The 20241-nt window shown below is 42.8% G+C and overlaps 1 protein-coding gene across 1 annotated transcript in view; it reads left to right on the forward strand.

The window, feature by feature from the left end:
- The window catches only part of LOC126092242 (dipeptidase 1-like), a 704929-nt gene that overhangs the window by 472804 nt on the left and 211884 nt on the right, over nucleotides 1–20241 (forward strand). The window lies entirely within an intron of this gene.

Below are 20241 nucleotides of genomic sequence, written 5' to 3' on the forward strand. Positions count from 1 at the left end.
CTTTCCCATAAAATTGTGACATTACGAATTTCGGCTGTACAGCGGCAAAAATCACGAACAACTACCCACAGCATCCGACGTTATCCACCCATTATTTGGATATATCGTGAACAATAACGGACTATCGTGTCTCACTACTTCAGGGCCTAAAACAGTTGAAACAAAACCTGAATAAGAACACCATAAGAACCATCTAGAATTTCTGCTGAGTGACCAAACGGATTTTGCTTTGTAACCTTTCATTTTCAAAAAAGCAAAACAAATTCCCAGTCAACCACCTTCCACCATCCACTCTGTGTTCTTCAGTTATATAAATCCTTTGTCTTCTGTCTGTTGTATGGTAAACAGTACGCTAATCTCATGATTGTGGAGTTGGAGTGAGAATATTTGTATTAAAACGTGCAATGAAAAAGTTTTACCTCGTCACGTTATCTATTTGTCCTACATTGAAGTATTTCGATGTGGAACACTGGCATGAAAGTGTATTGTGTAATGCTGTACATTAGTAAATCTTCAGGTAATAACAATCTATAAGGTTATGAAAGAAATACATATACCTTTAACAAACGAAAGGTAGAAAGGGAATGAGTTACATTGTTTTATAATTGTAAGAGAAGTTATGACGCCAGGTTTTAATATTGAAACTTACGCAGGCATATTTGTCGCTAAAGAGTCTGCCTTTACGCTAGATCTCATTGTGTGGTGATGCAGGCTGATCTCCAGCGTTCGACCATTCCTCCCTAAAGTTTGTCGCTACATTTTCGTCCACCAGTCTCTGCTCGCGTATTGTCGCTAAGCGCGCGCGATATTGCCAGAGCATGCGAACTATGCTGAAGCTTGGCGGCCCTCAGCTCAGATTAAGGTCGCGTTCCTTTATTACACCGTCTTTGTCTTCCTTCCTTCTCCCGCAACTATCTCTCTCTCTCTCTCTCTCTCCCTCCCTCTCTCTCTCTCTCTCGCTCCGCCTCTTTCTCCACCTTCTGCTTTCGCACTGCAGTACACGATGTTCCTGCCCGAGCGCCATTTCTGCTCATAAACCTGTGGTGAGACGGAAAGTCAGAGGAAAAAAAAGGTTTGGGCGGAAATAAAGATACGAAGTGCGCAGGGGAGTCCGGTCCTGCTCCTGGCCGTGTAATTTCGTCGCAGTGCGTCTGGGGCCGCACGCTGGCGGAGTGGGTTCCGCAGTTGGCGAGGCGCGACCAGCAGTTGTGAATTAATTAAAAGGACCGACCGCGTGACCGGAACGGCTTAATCTGGAGCACTTGTTATTTAATAAGGCGGCGGCCGACCGCAACCGCAGACCTACAAATTAGGCGGCAGCAAGTGGTCGGCGCGCCAACAGCGGAAACGCGGGGCTAAGCGAGCCGGCGCTGCGGAACAGCTCTGCGCGACACGCCTGCCGGTCTTCCCGCAAAATTGTTCCGCGTCTGCAGAATTAAACCCTATACGGGAATGTAGCACTCGCGTTGTGTCTGCCGCTACTTTCAGGGTGGAAATTATAACCTTTTGACAAGGGAAGTAACCCAGCTCGAACTAATGAAACAAAATAAAATCAGCACTGTATAGCTCCACTTACTACGCTGCTGTTAATGAGCTTCTTACATTTATAGTGTCCAGGTACAACTTCTCAGACAGAAAACATTATCCACTGTCCTTTTCCTGTCGACGAGGTCGTCCTTCATTGAACGAGGAGAGCTCAATAAGTAATGCAACACTTTTTTTCTCGGAGAATTTCAGTTGAAAAATTTCGGAATTTATTGTCGGATATCGTGGAATATTCCCGCTCCAACCCCTACAGTCTCATGAAGTTCCGACAGGTGGCAGTGCTATACGTAACCTTCAAAGTGGCGTCTGTAAAGGAGGTGCCTTCCAAGCACAGAGGTGTCATTCAGTTTCCTTCGGTGGAAAACCAGAGCACTGTAGATATTCAAGAGCTTTTGCAGAATGTCTATGGAGACGTGGCAGTGAACAAACAAACGGTGAGTCGTCGTAATCCTAACAGGGTTGCGCGAAGCTGCCCGATCTCCCGTGTGTCGGTCAGCCGCGCACATCTGAGACGCCTGCAATGTTGGAACGTGGAGGCACTCTCATTTGAGATGACCGACGGATCAAAGTCAAACACCTCGCTCCACAACCGGACTTCAGTCTTGTTAGTGCTGACACATTCGTCCACCAGGGTACTCAAAGGAGTGTGTGGCGGTTGCGTTCGTCACCGCCGGCCGCAGTGGCCGAGCGTTTCTAGGCGCTTCAGTCTGGAGCCGCGCGACCGCTACGGTCGCAGGTTCAAATCCTGCCTCGGGCATGGATATCTGTGATGTCCTTAGGTTATTTACGTTTAAGTGGTTCTAAGTTCTAGGGGACTGATGACCTCAGACGTTAAGTCCCTCAGTGCTCAGAGCCATTTGAACCCTTTTTTTTCGTTCGTCGCCACCTAAAAGAAAACCATAAAGAGCAACTATTGACAATCTGCGAGGAATTACTTGCGCGTTGCCAAAGATAATCGCGACAATTTTTTATGAAACATCATCACAGACGATGACACTTGGGTTCATCACTTCGGACCGGAAACAAATTGACAATCCGTGGAGTTGCTCCACACAACCTCTCCTTCGAACAAAAAGTTCAAAGCCGCACTGTCAGCAGGTAATGTCTTGGCGATGGCTTTCTGGGATTCTGAAGGTGTTATGCTGTTTGATGGGCTCACTCATGGTGCAATGATCAACTCGGATGTGTATAGTGCTGCCCTCTGGAAACTGAGAAGCGACAGTGTTCGTAGCCACAAAAATGCAAACGAACTTCTCCTCCTCCATGACAACACAAGGCCTCACACACGTCTGCCCACCGGAAATGATCTCGATAAACTTAATTGGACTCTTCTTCCTCATCCACATTGCAGCGCGGGTGTCGCATCGTCAGATTTCCATTTGTTTGTCAAATGGTTCAAATGGCTCTGAGCATTATGGGACTTAACATATGAGGTCATCAGTCCCCTACTTAAACCTAACTAACCTAAGGACATCACACACATCCATACCCGAGGAAGGATTCGAACTTGCGACCGTAGAGGTCGCGCGGTTCCAGGCTGAAGCGCCTAGAACCGCTCGGCCACACCGGCCGGCATTTGTTTGTCCCAATGAAGGATGTACTCCGCGGGAAGCAGTACGTGGATGACAAACCCTCCCAGTAAGGTAGCGTAAGACCGTTGTACTGAATGGAATTTATGTTGAAAAATAGGATTTTGTAGGCAAATGAGTGGGGAATAATATGGTGTGCTGGAATACTGAAAAAAACCAAGTTGCTTTCAGAAAAAAATGTGTAGCGTTACGTACTGAATGCCCCTTGCATCCAACCAACGGCTTCTGGTTCTTCCTACAGGATGTTCCCCATCCACCTCTCTTTCCACATTTATTCGAGCTATTACTGTAGGCTCTATCCTCATTACAGGCCGTGACACTGTAGCCTGGATGTGCAGGTTCCGTTTAAAATGCGTTTCTGCGGCCTGGTCTTGACTCTCTCTTCTCGAGGGCTCATACTTCGATACCATAGGTGACTATTGGCACAAAAGAGCTGTTGGACGTCACTGATATTGATATTTGTTGAATCATACGGTCCCATAAGAGTTGTTACTGGTTGGCAATATTCAGAACCCTCTTGCTATTTGATGGTAGTGTTCTGTTTAATTAAGTTATCACCGACACCGTACCTCTGAGGTAAAGGAAAGTGTCAACAAACTCTACCTGACGCTCTCCTACTTTCACACTTGCGTCATGTCAATCACTTAGAATGCCATGACCGCTGTCTTGATCTCGCTGTCGTGGAGTCTCTATTTCCGGACGTGGAATTTCTACATGTTGAGTACAGTCTTCTGTATCAAACCAGATCATAGTTTCATTACCAAAGGCAACTGCTTACGTTCACCAAGACCTTTCATAATGTTATTTATTATATCATCTGCAGCAGTGACGAACAGTAATAGATTCAGTGTAATGATTTCCAACTCCATTTTTCGTCTGAGGCCCTGAAGATCGCCCCTCTAAAACTTACACGCGTAGTACAGTCCATGTGTATCATCTCGGTTTCCTTTACCAGTCCTTCATGTACATTCCGTCTCGACAGACACCCCCAGACCTTGCTTCTCGAAACATTATCATGCGTCTTTTTTTACAAGTAGGAACACAGTCAACAGGTTCTTATCTTCCTGCCAATATTTTTCCATCAGCATGCCGGCTCTGAAAATGCACAGTGGATCTGCTACTTCTGATGTCATTCTCTCCTCTTCCAGCTGCGGTTCTATGATAGTTCTCTATCGTCGCTCTTTTCTAGAATTTTCAATGCACTCGACAACATAGCTATTCCTATATAATGAGTGGGCTTCCATCTACTGCTTTTCTTAAACAGTCTGCAGACATTTACATGACTTCCAAAACGGCATAATCATTGGTTTCCGGGACAACGGTGGAAGCGTTTCCGAAACGGCTAAGTTTGTAAACTGTTTTTTTACAAGTAGGAACACAGTCAACAGGTTCTTATCTTCCTGCCAGTATTTTTCCATCAGCATGCCGGCACTGAAAATGCACAGTGGATCTGCTACTTCTGATGCCATTCTCTCCTCTTCCAGCTGCGGTTCTATGATAGTTCTCTATCGTCGCTCTTTTCTAGAATTTTCAATGCACTCGACAACGTAGCTATTCCTATATAATGAGTGGGCTTCCATCTACTGCTTTTCTTAAACAGTCTGCAGACATTTACATGACTTCCAAAACGGCATAATCATTGGTTTCCGGGACAACGGTGGAAGCGTTTCCGAAACGGCTAAGTTTGTAAACTGTTCGAATACCACCCTGGTTAAAACCGCAATTGGACGTCCATTGAGTGGCGACAGACGGCATTTTGAGATGAATGACGTTTTATGCTCCATCTGTTGGATGGCTGTTGACGTGTACGGCGTCAGACGTCAGAAAGGAAACACCCTGTAGCAATCGACGGAAGCGTCCGTGCCGGAGGGGATTCCCTGGGCGATTTCATTTTGGAAGGCGTAACATACCAACACAAGTATGCCTCTATCCTTGTGGATCTTGTCCACTCCTACATGCAATTTATTTTTCCTCGGTACGATAACATCTACCAACAGGGCAATCCAACGTGTCACACAGCTCGCAGTGTACGTGCATGGTTCGAGGAGCTCAAAAATCGTTCAAATGGCTCTGAGCACTATGGGACTTAACATCTGAGGCCATCAGTCCCTCAGACTTAGAACTACCTAAACCTAACTAACCTAAGGAAATCACACACATTCGTGCCCGAGGCAGGATTAGAACCTGCGACCGTAGCAACAGCGCGGTTCCGGACTGAAGCGCCTAGAACCGCTCGGCCACAGCGACCGGCTGTTCGAAAAGCATCAGGATGAGTTTACCGCAGTTCCCTGACCACAAGACTCCCTGGAATTAACCCCAATCCAGAATCTGTGCAACTGCTACGTTTGGGAAGTTCGCACCATTGATCCTGAACCGAGAAACTAATTGGAGCTGGTCACAGAACTGGGGTCGGCATGGCTTCAAATCCCTGTCGGTCCTTTCGGTAACTTCAATGGCTCTCTCCCTGCACGTCTAGAAGCGGCCTCCGCTGCAAAAGGAGGGTATTAAGCCTTTTGACATATCGTTACGTCGATGTTAGTGAACGAAATTTGTTGGAAGTAATAAATCTGTTTTTTCCAGCCAATAGTTCAATATATAGTATCAGTACTAAGAATAAGAACAATATATATAAAGACCCACAATCACTTACCTTGGCGCAGAAAGGGGTCCAATGCTCTGGAGCACACATTTTCAATAAATTGCCACCAACCATAAAAAACATTCATTTTAGATAAAGCACAGTGCATACAGAGTTTGAAAGATTTTTCGAAAGGCGGTCCTTTTGCTCTATAGATGAATATCTTAACAGGGAATCCATCTTAAGTAAAAACGTCTGTTAGATTTCAGTTTTGACAGCACTTGGTCACAACAGTCAAGATTAGGTATTTTGTGTATGAAAAATTTATTGAAATCATATAACTATGTTCCATTGCTCCATTCTGACAGAGTAGTAATTCCGCTTACAGTTTACTGCTATTTAACTATTTTGACAATATTCAACTATTTTGACAATATCCTGACAAATGGTCAGGATAATGAATGTTATATTCAGATATTCTTTGTTTTTTTATGTTATACTATCTGACTTGTTCCACACCCACGAGAATCATCTCATTTTTGGGTCTATGGAACGGAAACGGAATCTAAACTAACCTAATGTATTGTCTCTGTCCACGGTATGGGAGGCTCCTCGAAGTAAGTCTGCTCTTCTGATTCTGTGCTACGTTGTTCAACCGATAACGAATCTAAAGTACAAGTCGATGATGACAAGATACCTTGAGGCTGGCACTTATGAGGGCACCACATTGACAAGGGTCATAAGTGATGGTTTATTTGGCATCTAGCTGTACCCCGGCCACGCAATACTGTGGCTCAGTCTGCTGAAATCAAAAAGGAAGAAACCAGAAAGCACATGTTTCTAACATATATGGGAATTGGTTGTGCGTACTAGTCTCCTTCCCCCCCCCCCCCACTTTGTCCATCTCCTCCTCCCCCTCTCTGTCCATCACCTCCGCCTACCCTCCTCACTCTCTATCATCACCTCCCCATTCTTCTTTCGAACTTCTCCTCCCTTCTCTCTATCTCCTTCTGATCCCTTTCTCCTTCCCTCTCTGTCCACCACCTCCTCCCCCCTTTCCCGGTCCATCTTCTTCCACTCCATCACTCCGCCGTCTGTTACCTCCTCTCTATGTTCGTCCTCTTTCTGTTTCCTTTGTTCCATTCCTTCTACCCATTCTGTCTGACCTTGAGCCTGGTTATTGTTATTACAAACTCAGATTCTTTAGCATTACGCTAATGATAAGCCAATAAACCATTAATACCACTTTCCTGTATGCTTACAAAGTTTCACTATAATACATTTTATATATACATGTATTTAAGTGTCATATACGAGGGTCGTTCAATAAGTAATGTCCCACTGCTTTTTCTCAGAACATATTTATTGTTAAGAGTCAGAATTTGGTGACAACATATATCAACATGTCTTGTTCATGCCCCCCATTTTTGCAGTGTCCATCACGTTCTATGGCCTTACACCAACGTTGTGGAGGAGCATGTATTCCTTGCAGGTGAAAGCTCCTGTCCTGTACGCGTAGCCATGATTTCACTGCATGACTGACACTCTAGTCATCTTCAAAGTGTGTTCCCCGTAGAGAATCTCTAAGCGGCCCAAAGAGATGGAAGTCCGAAGGTCCAGGCCAGGACTGTAGGGTCGACTGCGTTTTTGTTTCAGGCGCAAAGTGGTGCACCCAGCTTACGTCCCCCGTAACGATCCGCGACAGAAAGGCCTCTCCGTCGGTCTCGAAACATTCCAACAATTCAGAAGAAATGGCCTTTCTTTGAATCTTGTGGTCAGCTGTGAGCATTTGTGGAACCCATCGTGAGCACCTCTTTGAATATCTGAGAGTCTCAATCATTACAGACGCACTTCCAATGCTGACCGATGACTGTAGAGCCTATTGTTGTTTTGTGATGCTCCGGTTGGCACGAATAATGGCACCCACAGGATTAAGGATGTCTGGAGCAGTGGCTCTGACAGGACGCCCGAACGTGGCTTACAGTGGAGCTCTGTTTCTGCATTTCCAGAGGCTGTAATTTTCTTTACTCATCGCTCAACTGCACTCCTATCAACTGCAGCATCGCCATACATTGCATACAAACGTTTATGGATGTTCATCACGGTATCTTTCTCTGCACACAAGAATAAAATAACAGCACGCTGCTTGTATCGTGAGTCGTATGTAGAAGCCATTTTGACGCTGTACTACGGCTCTGCCATCTTCAAGAAGGGTTCGAAACTTCACCGGCGCACAGCACAAACATTGAAGCACCAACGAGGACGTTTGTTAATGTATATCAATGGCTTTTTAAAAAAATTATGGGGAATTACTTATCGAACGACCCTCGTATGCTAAAATATGCAGCCTGTGTCGGTCCGAATGTTCGTTAGAGTTTTGTGTCAAAATTTAAAGTATATACGTCAAGAACTCCTCCCCCCATGAACCATGGACCTTGCCGTTGGTGGGGAGGCTTGCGTGCCTCAGCGATACAGATGGCCGTTACGTAGGTGCAACCACAACGGAGGGGTATCTGTTGAGAGGCCAGACATACATGTGGTTCCTGAAGAGGGGCAGCAGCCTTTTCAGTAGTTGCAGGGGCAACAGTCTGGATGATTGACTGATCTGGCCTTGTAACATTAACCAAATCGGCCTTGCTGTGCTGGTACTGCGAACGGCTGAAAGCAAGGGGAAACTACAGCCGTAATTTTTCCCGAGGACATGCAGCTCTACTGTATGATTAAATGATGATGGCGTCCTCTTGGGTAAAATATTCCGGAGGTAAAATAGTCCCCCATTCGGATCTCCGGGCGGGGACTACTCAGGAGGACGTCGTTATCAGGAGAAAGAAAACTGGCGTTCTACGGATCGGAGCGTGGAATGTCAGATCCCTTAATCGGGCAGGTAGGTTAGAAAATTTAAAAAGGGAAATGGATAGGTTAAAGTTAGATATAGTGGGAATTAGTGAAGTTCGGTGGCAGGAGGAACAAGACTTTTGGTCAGGTGATTACAGGGTTATAAATACAAAATCAAATAGGGGTAATGCAGGAGTAGGTTTAATAATGAATAAAAAATAGGAGTGCGGGTTAGCTACTACAAACAGCATAGTGAACGCATTATTGTGGCCAAGATAGACAGAAAGTCCATGCCTACTACAGTAGTACAAGTTTATATGCCAACTACCTCTGCAGATGATGAAGAAATAGATGAAATGTATGACGAGATAAAAGAAATTATTCAGGTAGTGAAGGGAGACGAAAATTTAATAGTCATGGGTGACTGGAATTCGTAAGTAGGAAAAGGGAGTGAAGGAAACATAGTAGGTGAATATGGATTGGGGGGAAGGAATGAAAGAGGAAGCCGCCTTGTAGAATTTTGCACAGAGCATAACTTAATCATAGCCAACACTTGGTTCAAGAATCATAAAAGAAGGTTGTATACCTGGAAGAATCCTGGAGATACTAAAAGGTGTCAGATAGATTATATAATGGTAAGACAGAGATTTAGGAACCAGGTTTTAAATTGTAAGACATTTCCTGGGGCAGATGTGGATTCTGACCACAATCTATTGGTTATGAACTGCAGATTGAAACTGAAGAAACTGCAAAAAGGTGGGAATTTAAGGGGATGGGGCCCAGATAAACTGACTAAACCAGAGGTTGTAGAGAGTTTCAGGGAGAGCATAAAGGAACAATTGACAGGAATGGGAGAAAGAAATACAGTAGAAGAAGAATGGGTAGCTCTGAGGGATGAAATAGTGAAGGCAGCAGAGTATCAAGCAGGTAAAAACAGGAGGGCTAGTAGAAACCCTTAGGTAACAGAAGAAATATTGAATTTAACTGATGAAAGGAGGAAATACAAAAATGCAGTAAATGAAGCAGGCAAAAAGGAATACAAACGTCTCAAAAATGAGATCGACAGGAAGTGCAAAATGGCTCAGCAGGGATGGCTAGAGGACAAATGTAAGGATGTAGAGGCTTGTCTCACTAGGGGTAAGATAGATACTGCCTACAGGAAAATTAAAGAGACCTTTAGAGAGAAGAGAACCACTTGTATGAATATCAAGAGCTCAGATGGCAACCCAGTTCTAAGCAAAGAAGGGAAGGCAGAAAGGTGGAAGGAGTGTATAGAGGGTTTATACAAGGGCGATGTACTTGAGGACAATATTATGGAAATGGAAGAGGATGTAGATGAAGACGAAATGGGAGATAAGATACTGCGTGAAGAGTTTGACAGAGCACTGAAAGACCTGAGTCGAAACAAGGCCCCGGGAGTAGACAACATTCCATTTGAACTACTGATGGCCTCGGGAGAGCCAGTCATGACAAAACTCTACCATCTGGTGAGCACGATGTATGAGACAGGAGGAATACCCTCAGACTTCAAGAAGAATATAATAATTCCAATCCCAAAGAAAGCAGGTGTTGACAGATGTGAAAATTACCGAACTATCAGTTTAATAAGTCACAGCTGCAAAATACTAACGCGAATTCTTTACAGACGAATGGAAAAACTGGTAGAAGCCGACCTCGGGGAAGATCAGTTTGGATTCCGTAGAAATGTTGGAACACGTGAGGCAATACTGACCTTACGACTTATCTTAGAAGAAAGATTAAGAAAAGGCAAACCTACGTTTCTAGCATTTGTAGACTTAGAGAAAGCTTTTGACAATGTTAACTGGAATACTCTCTTTCAAATTCTGAAGGTGGCAGGGGTAAAATACAGGGACCGAAAGGCTATTTACAGTTTGTACAGAAACCAGATGGCAGTTATAAGAGTCGAGGGGCATGAAAGGGAAGCAGTGGTTGGGAAAGGAGTAAGACAGGGTTGTAGCCTCTCCCCGATGTTATTCAATCTGTATATTGAGCAAGCAGGAAAGGAAACAAAAGAAAAATTCGGAGTAGGTATTAAAATTCATGGAGAAGAAGTAAAAACTTTGAGGTTCGCCGATGACATTGTAATTCTGTCAGAGACAGCAAAGGACTTGGAAGAGCAGTTGAACGGAATGGACAGTGTCTTGAAAGGAGGATATAAGATGAACATCAACAAAGGCAAAACGAGGATAATGGAATGTAGTCAAATTAAGTCTGGTGATGCTGAGGGAATTAGATTAGGAAATGAGACACGTAAAGTAGTAAAGGAGTTTTGCTATTTAGGGAGTAAAATAACCGATGATGGTCGAAGTAGAGAGGATATAAAATGTAGACTGGCAATGGCAAGGAAAGCGTTTCTCAAGAAGAGGAATTTGTTAACATCGAGTATAGATTTAAGTGTCAGGAAGTCATTTCTGAAGGTATTTGTATGGAGTGTAGCCATGTATGGAAGTGAAACATGGACGATAACTAGTTTGGACGAGAAGAGAATAGAAGCTTTCGAAATGTGGTGCTACAGAAGAATGCTGAAGATTAGGTGGGTAGATCACGTAACTAATGAGGAGGTATTGAATAGGATTGGGGAGAAGAGAAGTTTGTGGCACAACTTGACTAGAAGAAGGGATCGGTTGGTAGGACATGTTTTGAGGCATCAAGGGATCACAAATTTAGCATTGGAGGGCAGTGTGGAGGGTAAAAATCGTAGAGGGAGACCAAGAGATGAATACACTAAGCAGATTCAGAATGATGTGGGTTGCAGTAGATACTGGGAGATGAGGAGGCTTGCACAGGATAGAGTAGCATGGAGAGCTGTATCAAACCAGTCTCAGGACTGAAGACCATAACAACAACAACAACGTCAAGAACTAATCGAGATTTTTGTTAATGTTCCTCTTTATATTTTATGTATTTACTTTTTTCGAAAACAGGTATATAAAAACGTTCGTATTCGAATGCGATATTTTGTCATAATTTCGTAGCAATCGGTAAGGAACATACGTAGATCAAAAATTTTAAACGAACGAACAACACTTTTATACACAATTTCCCTATACTTATTACATATAACTTTATGTATCATATGTGATGCTGTGGTAGGTATACAAAACACGAGCGTTTTAGAATGAACCATTGTGTCAAAATATTAAAGCAACTGGTGAAGAACTTTCCACGATTTAAGATTTTGGAAAAGTGAAAATTCACATTTTTACTTATATAAATGTTGATGTTAGTTTATACAAATGCGGCAATATCTGAAAGTTATTCATCGGTTTTCATATACCTAATAGAGTGTGGCATTACTGCATTGCGGATATGCCAGTAATAATGTAGCACGTCCAAGTTTGGCTCTGTCAAGTGCACGTACTGTTCCATTTAGATGTGTTTTAAGCACTTCACTGAAACACTACATTTGCTCGACGATGTCGAGTAAGTGTAGCACATAATATCATCGGAATGAAATATTAGTGACCCCTTAAAAGTGCATAGTGCTTGCCTTGGAACGCCGTAGATTGGGTTAAACTGGTACCATGAGGTCATGGGATGGTCTACCGCTAATGCAAAAATGGTTCAAATGGCTCTAAGCACGATGGGATTTAACATGAGGTCATCAGTCCCCTAGACTTGGAACTACTTAAACCTAACCAACCTAAGGACATCACACACATCCATGCCCGAGGCAGGATTCGAACCTGCGACCGTAGCAACAGCGCGGTTCCGGATTGAAGCGCCTAGAACAGTTCGGCCACAGCGTTCGGGCCGCTAATGCAGGTAACAGCATTTGTTCACTAACAAAACTGTTATCTACAGCGAAATATCGTCTCTGGACGATCGTAAAGAAACGAAGAGAGCCTCCCACAAATTTTCAATGGCCTTGCCGCAGTGGATGCACCAGTTCCCGTCAGATGACCGAAGTTAAGCGCTGTCGGTTGTGGCCGACACTTGGATGGGTGACCATCCTGGCCGCCATGCGCTGTTGCCATTTTCTGGGATGCACTCAGCCTCGTGATGCCAACTGCGGAGCTACTCGACCTAATAGTGACGGCTCCAGTCAAAGAAAACCATCATAACGACCGGGAGAGCGGTGTGCTGACCACACGCCCCTGCTGTCCGCATTCTCATCTGAGGATGACGTGGCCGTTGGATGGTCCCGATGGGCCACCTGTTTCCTGAAGACGGAGTGCTGCTTTTGCACAAATTTTGTCCAGGTACAATGAATGGCAGGTTTATTTGACTGAAATTAAACAGCTATAGCAGTGAAGAACAACGCGACAAAATCCGACATTAGTAGCGAATGCGTCATAAACGTTACATAATTTAAATATTGAGGGGTAACACTAAGACGCATAAAGTGGGGCAATTCATAAGGATTGAAATAAGTAGGGCTAGTGAATGATTGGAATTTATTCGAAGGTTCCTGAAATAGCTTAGTGCAAGGAAAATTCATATAAGACCTTAGCATGACTAAATATTGAGTATTGCGCCAACTTTCAGGAGTCCTTATCACCTAGGCATCACAGACACATCGAAATATCTCGATACCACGCTGTCAGTACCCGAATAGGTTGGTGTACGCACATGAAAGTGTGACATGGTTCACTCAGACCTCGATGATCAGATGTCTAGACTGGTTGTCTTTATGAGGCATTTGCCGTTGGGGTGATGGTGTTGATAGGTTCCGTGTGTCACTATACAGAATTGCGCCATTGGTGGCGATTGAAGTGACGCAGCCGATAATGCAGGATGAAAGTAAGACTAAGAACAAGAATCGGGATTAATTCAAGGACAACACGTGGATGGTTGGCCCAACCTGATGCGTCATTTATCATTCCTAAACACATATTTTTATTCAGTAATAATTAAGTCATGAGTCAATCGACAGTCACCAAGCTTCTTGTGAAATACGTACAAATAGTTAAGATTTTTAAATGAAATTAAAAACCTATAAGGCATTTGCATTATACATAAAATTACCAATAGTACTCAAAAATGTCAGTGTGCAACACAAATGGTGGACCGACTACAAACAATTATTAATTAAATAAATCTGTTGCGGCAGTGTGTCCGCGCAACTAGATCACAACTGTGGGCTAACTAAACAACAGGACTTGAATATAAGTTGGACAAACATTAAATAATAAATGTCAAAAAGCGTACATATCCCTGATTACTCCGCTCTCATATAGAAAAGATACGGCCAAGCTGCATTTAAAACTGAAGCAACATTATCACTTCACTGACAGGAGAGAAGCCTGTCCCACATGAATCACTTTAAATACTCACGTAAGCTACCGAGCTCCTAAAACACAAATAAAATGATAATGACAGTTGACCCTTAATTTTGTAAAGGAAACTCAGTGCTCAGTTTGCCCAACGATTTTCATCACACACTCAAAAGGGCCTTACAATATCAGAATTACTGAGCCAATTACTTCCTAATCCGACAACACACCCGCCGTGGCAGAACACCAAAAGAATAACAACAAACTACTCAACTTGAGGCTGGAATGGGAGATCCTCAGTATTGCGTGTGACCTGCCAGGACTTAGGCTTCGTGCGATGACGGGAAGGACGCCGAAGCAGAACAAATAACAGAATTAGCCGTCCGGGGTGGCTGAGCGGTTCTAGACGCTACAGCCTGGAACCGCGCGACCGCTACGGTCGCAGGTTCGAATCCTGCCGCGGGCATGGACGAGTGTGATGTCCTTAGATTAGTTAGGTTTAAGTAGTTCTAAGTTCTAGGGAACTAATGACCTCAGAAGTTAAGTCCTGTAGTGCTCAGAGCCATTTTAACCATTTAAAGTAACAGAATTACTGAGTCAATTAATCCCTAATCCGACAACACGCGTTGCCCCGGACCAGCAGAACAACAACGCGTCAACCGCTGCCGATAGAAAGCTGTCAATATATACCACAGGACAACAAGCAAATCGAGTTCGTTAAAAAATTAACATACATTGTATTATTTAAACGGGCAATTGAAATTCAACAATTTAAATTTCATTATGGAAGCGGCTCGCTCGTAACACTGCAAGTTAACCTTCCCAGGAATAACAAGAAGCAATGTACAAGGTCAGTTAAAAGAATAATTACATAACAATTCCTACAAGATTAAAAAAATCATTATATACTTTCATTAGGGCCCTGGACACCGTAACCACCAATGGCAGATGGCTGGTTAAACTGTACATCTATAACGAGAAGGTCTTCTCAACACAGAGAAAGAGAGTGTGCAAATACAAGCAAGCACACACACATGACCCACATGTGCGTACTTCAGGCTGAACGCACACAACTTTGGCTAAAGGAGAAATCCAATAACTCAACCCAGGAAGGGCCATAACGTCTACAACAACCAGAAATTACAATCTGTATTATGAAATACTTAATAATAACAAACTACGATTGTAAGTACTAGATTGGAAATGCAAAATTCTAGCTTGGCGCAAACAGAAACCTTCAGATTGAGACACACAGCCACAAAGTGGTCACCGACAGGCATGAAGAAACTAAATTCCTGGCCAGCTCACACCGGGCACTACTAACACTCTTTAAGTATAATACTTACTAAACAATCATCATCGATATTTTCAAACAAAATGTCAAGGAAGGCAATAGCTTCAGGAATCCAGGTAGGCACCGGATCGTACTGTTTTGCTGTTCGTGTCGAATACATCTCGATGTACCGGGTGATCAAAAAGTCAGTATAAATTTGAAAACTGAATAAATCACGGAATAATGTAGATAGAGAGGTACAAATCGACACACATGCTTTGAATGACATTGGGTTTTATTATAACAAAAAAAAATACAGATGGCGCTTCATCTGATTATAATAGCAATAATTAGCATAACAAAGTAATACAAAGCAAGGATGATGTTATTGACAGGAAATGCTCAATATGTCCACTATCAGTCCTCAACAATAGCTGCAGTCGAGGAATAATTTTGTGAACAGCACTGTAAAGCATGTCCGGAGCTATGGTGAGGCATTGGCGTCGGATGTTGTCTTTCAGCACCGCTAGAGATGTTGGTCGATCACGGTACACTTGCGGCTTCAGGTAACCCCAAAGCCAATAATCGCACGGACTGAGGTCTCGGGACCTGGGAGGCCAAGCATGGCGAAAGTGGCGGTTGAGCACACTATCATCACCAAACTACGCGCGCAAGAAATCTTTCACGCGTCTTTGGTTTTTTTTTTTTTTTGGTTCTAATAAAACCCCATGTCATTCCAAGCATGTGTGTCAATTTTTACCTCTCTATCTACATTATTCCGTGGTTTATTAAGTTTTCAAATTTATACTGACTTTTCGATCACCCGGTATTTAGCACGCCAACATTGACTGATGCACGTCTTACCTGGTTGCACGCGACAACAGACGCTCCTTGCCTACTAAACTCGCCGGTACCGACTGTCAGCGCTGCAGGGAAACGCAGGCGCCCTTAGCCCAACCGTCAACGGCGTTCACTCGCTGCAATCGTCAGGACGACGAGTACTGGGTACACCCCGTCCAGCTCCGTGTCCGATTTCTATGAGCTGAATCCAAATCTAGCCTTAGTTTTCTTGTATCACCCATAGTTTTCTAGCAATATGCTTTTTATTACATACCACAAAAATCCTTTGCAATACGCTAAACGTGGAAATTAATGGAACGATTGTTACAACATAAGCATGGTTTGTATTTAGAGTAAGCTACTTAAAAAAATGATATGTGTAAATAGAGGTTTCACTTTTTTTTTTTTTTTTTTTTTTTTTTTTTTTTTTTTAAGCTTCTCGTGTAGCTTTTTCTATGATGAGTTGCCTCCTGAACTTCTCGGTGAAGTGCCCAACAGTAGTATCCCATCATGTTTGTGTTCCACCGATGTTGGTAGCGTTTATCCATCACTTCAATGCCATTGTGAAAACGCTCTCCTTGCTCCTCCCTAGCATATTCTGGGACTTTTTCATGTCCTAAGAACTTTGTAGCAACTTGGTTGAATGATACCCATGCTTCTTTCTCATTTAAGGTCATTGTGGATTCAAAGTTAACATCAAACATCAATTTTCTAATGTCAGGTCCGACAAAGACGCCTTCTTGTAGTTTAGCTTCTGAAAGGTGTGGAAACTTTTGGCAGAGATAGTTATAGTCTATCTTTGGCAAAGCCTTTACAAACTGTTTCATTACGCCTAACTTTATATGTAGAGGTAGTAGGAGTACATTTTTTGGGTCTACTAGGTTTTCGCATAGAATGTTCTTCTCACCAGATCTTAAAGACTCCCTCACAGGTCAGTTCTTTCTGCACCAGTGTTGATCCCTAGCCCTACTGTCCATTTCACACAAGTAACATGGAAATTTGGTAAATCCACCTTGTTGACCAAGGAGCATGCATATTACTTTAAGATCGCCACATATCATCCAACCATGAGCGGAATAGACTATTTTATTTAGCACTATTTCTAGGTTTTCATAGCATTCTTTCATATGTATAGAATGTCCAACAGGTATAGATGCATACATGTTACCATTATGTAATAAAACAGCTTTTAAACTAGTTTTGGATGAATCAATAAACAGCCTCCAGTCTTCCTTTTTGTATTCAATACCAAACTCATTCATCATACCGGGAATGTCTGAGCAGAACACTAAATCACCTTCTTGATGAAAAAAATTGGAAAATTACTGCTCTCTCTTGATATACATATATATAATGGTTCCAACTGCCAATAAGCTCTTTTCTTTTAACCTAGAGCCAAGCAATTCAGCTTTCCCTTTCGTTAAGCCCAGATCCTTAACCAAACCATTAAGCTCAGCCTGAATGAAGAATTTGGACTCTAGACTTTCTGTATTACAATTGATTTCATCATCGTCTAGTTCATATGAATCATATGGTACATCAGAAAATACTTCTGGTTCAGGAACCGGCAAATCTACACCATGCCCTACTGGTCGGATGGCGGACGGAGGGTTAGGGTAGCTTATTACCTTCTTGTTTTTCGAATTATGGCCAGTAATATCAACATTACAAAAGTAGCAATCATCGCAATAATTTCATGGCTCCCCCGATATCATAGGAACAGCAAATCTAAAGGCTTTATTCTCCTTATTGGACCATTTTCTCAGATCTTCAACACACACATAACATACCTTATGTGGCGCCCAAGATTTATCTCGATCACCAAGTTTAGATCCAAGTTATGATAGATAAAGCTTTTTCACAAAGTCTGTAATTTTTCATTGGTGTTTTTAATCACAAATTCACCTCAAATGTAACAAAAACTGGCAGATTAAAACTGTGTGCCGGACTGAGACTCGAACTCGGGACCTTTGCCTTTCGCGGGCAAGTGCTCTACCAACTGAGCTACCCAAGCACGACTCACGCCCCGTCCTCACAGCTTTACTTCTACCAGTACCTCGCCTCCTACCTTCCAAACTTTACAGAAGCTCTCCCGCGAATCTTGCAGAACTAGCACTCCGGAAAGAAAGGATATTGCATTCTAATAACAAAAACTGTCAGCACGATTAGACACTAGTCTGAGCACATGTACAGGAAACGGGAATGTGAGGTTTGGTTGACAGTAAACAAAACACCATCTGTTAACATAAAAATAGAATCGACCTTTTCTTGCCAGTATATGTTTTTAAGTAGTGCTACCATCGTCATCTACATTCATTATACCTCCTTTTTACATTATTTTAACTATATAAAAGCTGTTAAATTCTTTAAAAATTCGGTTAATTTAATAAATTTAGAGTAAAATGTGAATAAATGGTGGGTGATACAGTTTTTTAAGTATCATATTTGGATTTCCCACCGTAAAAAACATAAGAATAAGGTATTTTCAGCAAAAAAGTTTTTCCATCGTTGGCATGTATTGTATCAGTGATGGGTGTTGGCGAGATGCTTTGTTGGCCAGATGGTGGTTCACGAGCTGAACTGCCTGGTTGTGGTGGTGGTCCTGTTTTCTTGTACTTCCCGTTTTTACAACCAGTGCTGCGTACCATCTGACGGCGGGATGGTCTCATGGTGTGGTAGCTTGGCAGTGACAGATTGTGGCGTGCTGCCTGTCTGCTAGATGATGGAGTGCGAACCTAACCAGGTGGATGTGGTAGTGCACCTGTTTCCTTGGCCTTCTTGTTTTGAAATCAGCGCTGTGTACGTTTTAGGTGCATTACCTGGGATGGCAGTGACAAGCGTCAGCTTACTGCCTGTGGTCAGGTGGTGGCACGCGCATGAGCTTGTAACCTCCCACTCTCTTATCGACCTTAATGACAGTGAAAAATTAAACCGCGTGTACCTAATGGAAATTTGGGAAATGCAATCGTCACCGAAGTAAATGTGTCGGTAAAGAGGGAGGAAAGGGTTACATCTAAATAAAAGGAAAAATGCAAATGAAACTGGTGGAAATTAATTTTGAAAAGGAGTAAAGTTGATAAAGAAAGTAAATGTGCGGTCCTTACGTTAACAATTAATTGGCGTTAATTAGATATTTGAGATTTGGGAAAAATTACGGTCGCCAGTCCCATGAACAACTACTATAATATCTGAAAATGAAAGATTACTGCACATACATTTAGCACTAAAAGCGTGGCAACACGTGTTGTGTGAAAACTGAATGTTTGTCACAAGTAATAAATTTCGCTACACTCTGACTTAATGTAGCAAAAGAATTAATAAAACCGGAAAATTGAAAGTTAATTTAGTGACTGAAATTAATAGTGAGCTTTGTTTCTTAAGCACTACGAAATTCAGTAAGATAAGGTTAGTCTTGGGCTACCTCAACAATCATTTCAAAAGCTACTTGAATCTACGCAATTTAGAAATAAGAGATTTAACTTTGAACTTGAATTAAATGGTTCTGAACCATTAACAATAGTAAAATTTTGTACGTACCTAGCTGGGCTGCAGTCACAGGTAAGCTAAAATATGGTAACAAAACTCGCACTTTTAATTTGTGTTTGTGTATTCTAAATATTGTAGCCAGCTATGAATACTGTAACTGAACTTTGAAATTAAAGCAGTGAAATGGAATGATATTACTTTAATGCTGGCGTCTGAATTTCAACGACACTCGGGTTCATTCCGGATAAGGAAGGGTCCCTGCTTGATAATACAATTGGGACAATGAGCAGCAAAGGTTCATGTACGTTGCTGTAATTTAGTGAGAAAAATTTAACAGTTTGAAAAGCTGAGGCCTGCCATACAGTTCTAAAACTTTACGTGCTTTTAGTCTTCCTTGTTGGTTGATTGAAGGCTTGAAATCGTCGATCGGGGAGGTGGCGACAGTCACTCGTTGTCGGCCGTTGCTGTTGCAGAAGCTGGATGTTGGCGTGCCTTCTTCTCGACACGGTCACCAAGCGAAACGGGCTCTTGATGTGCGCCAGCTAATGCTTCCCGTCCGCTACACCGTGTTAGAAACTATCATAGCAAGTCGAGCGCAATTACATGCTGCCAAACCCGGAAAGCGCGGCAACTCGCGGGAGCGTCACACAACACACCTGCCCCATCGCCCTTCTCCAGCCAGACTCTCTCTGCGCCACCCGCGCTCAACGCGGCAGAGTTAACACTACCAAAGATCCTAAACACTTTGGTTCTCCACACGACCTATCGATTTATTCGTTTGATAGTATAGTTTTCCCTAGGCAAGACTCAGCGTAAAAATACAAATAGTATTCACAAAACAAACCAATTATACATCGA

This window comes from Schistocerca cancellata, chromosome 7, assembly GCF_023864275.1.
Source record: "Schistocerca cancellata isolate TAMUIC-IGC-003103 chromosome 7, iqSchCanc2.1, whole genome shotgun sequence".
Classification (NCBI taxonomy): Eukaryota; Metazoa; Arthropoda; class Insecta; order Orthoptera; family Acrididae; genus Schistocerca; species Schistocerca cancellata.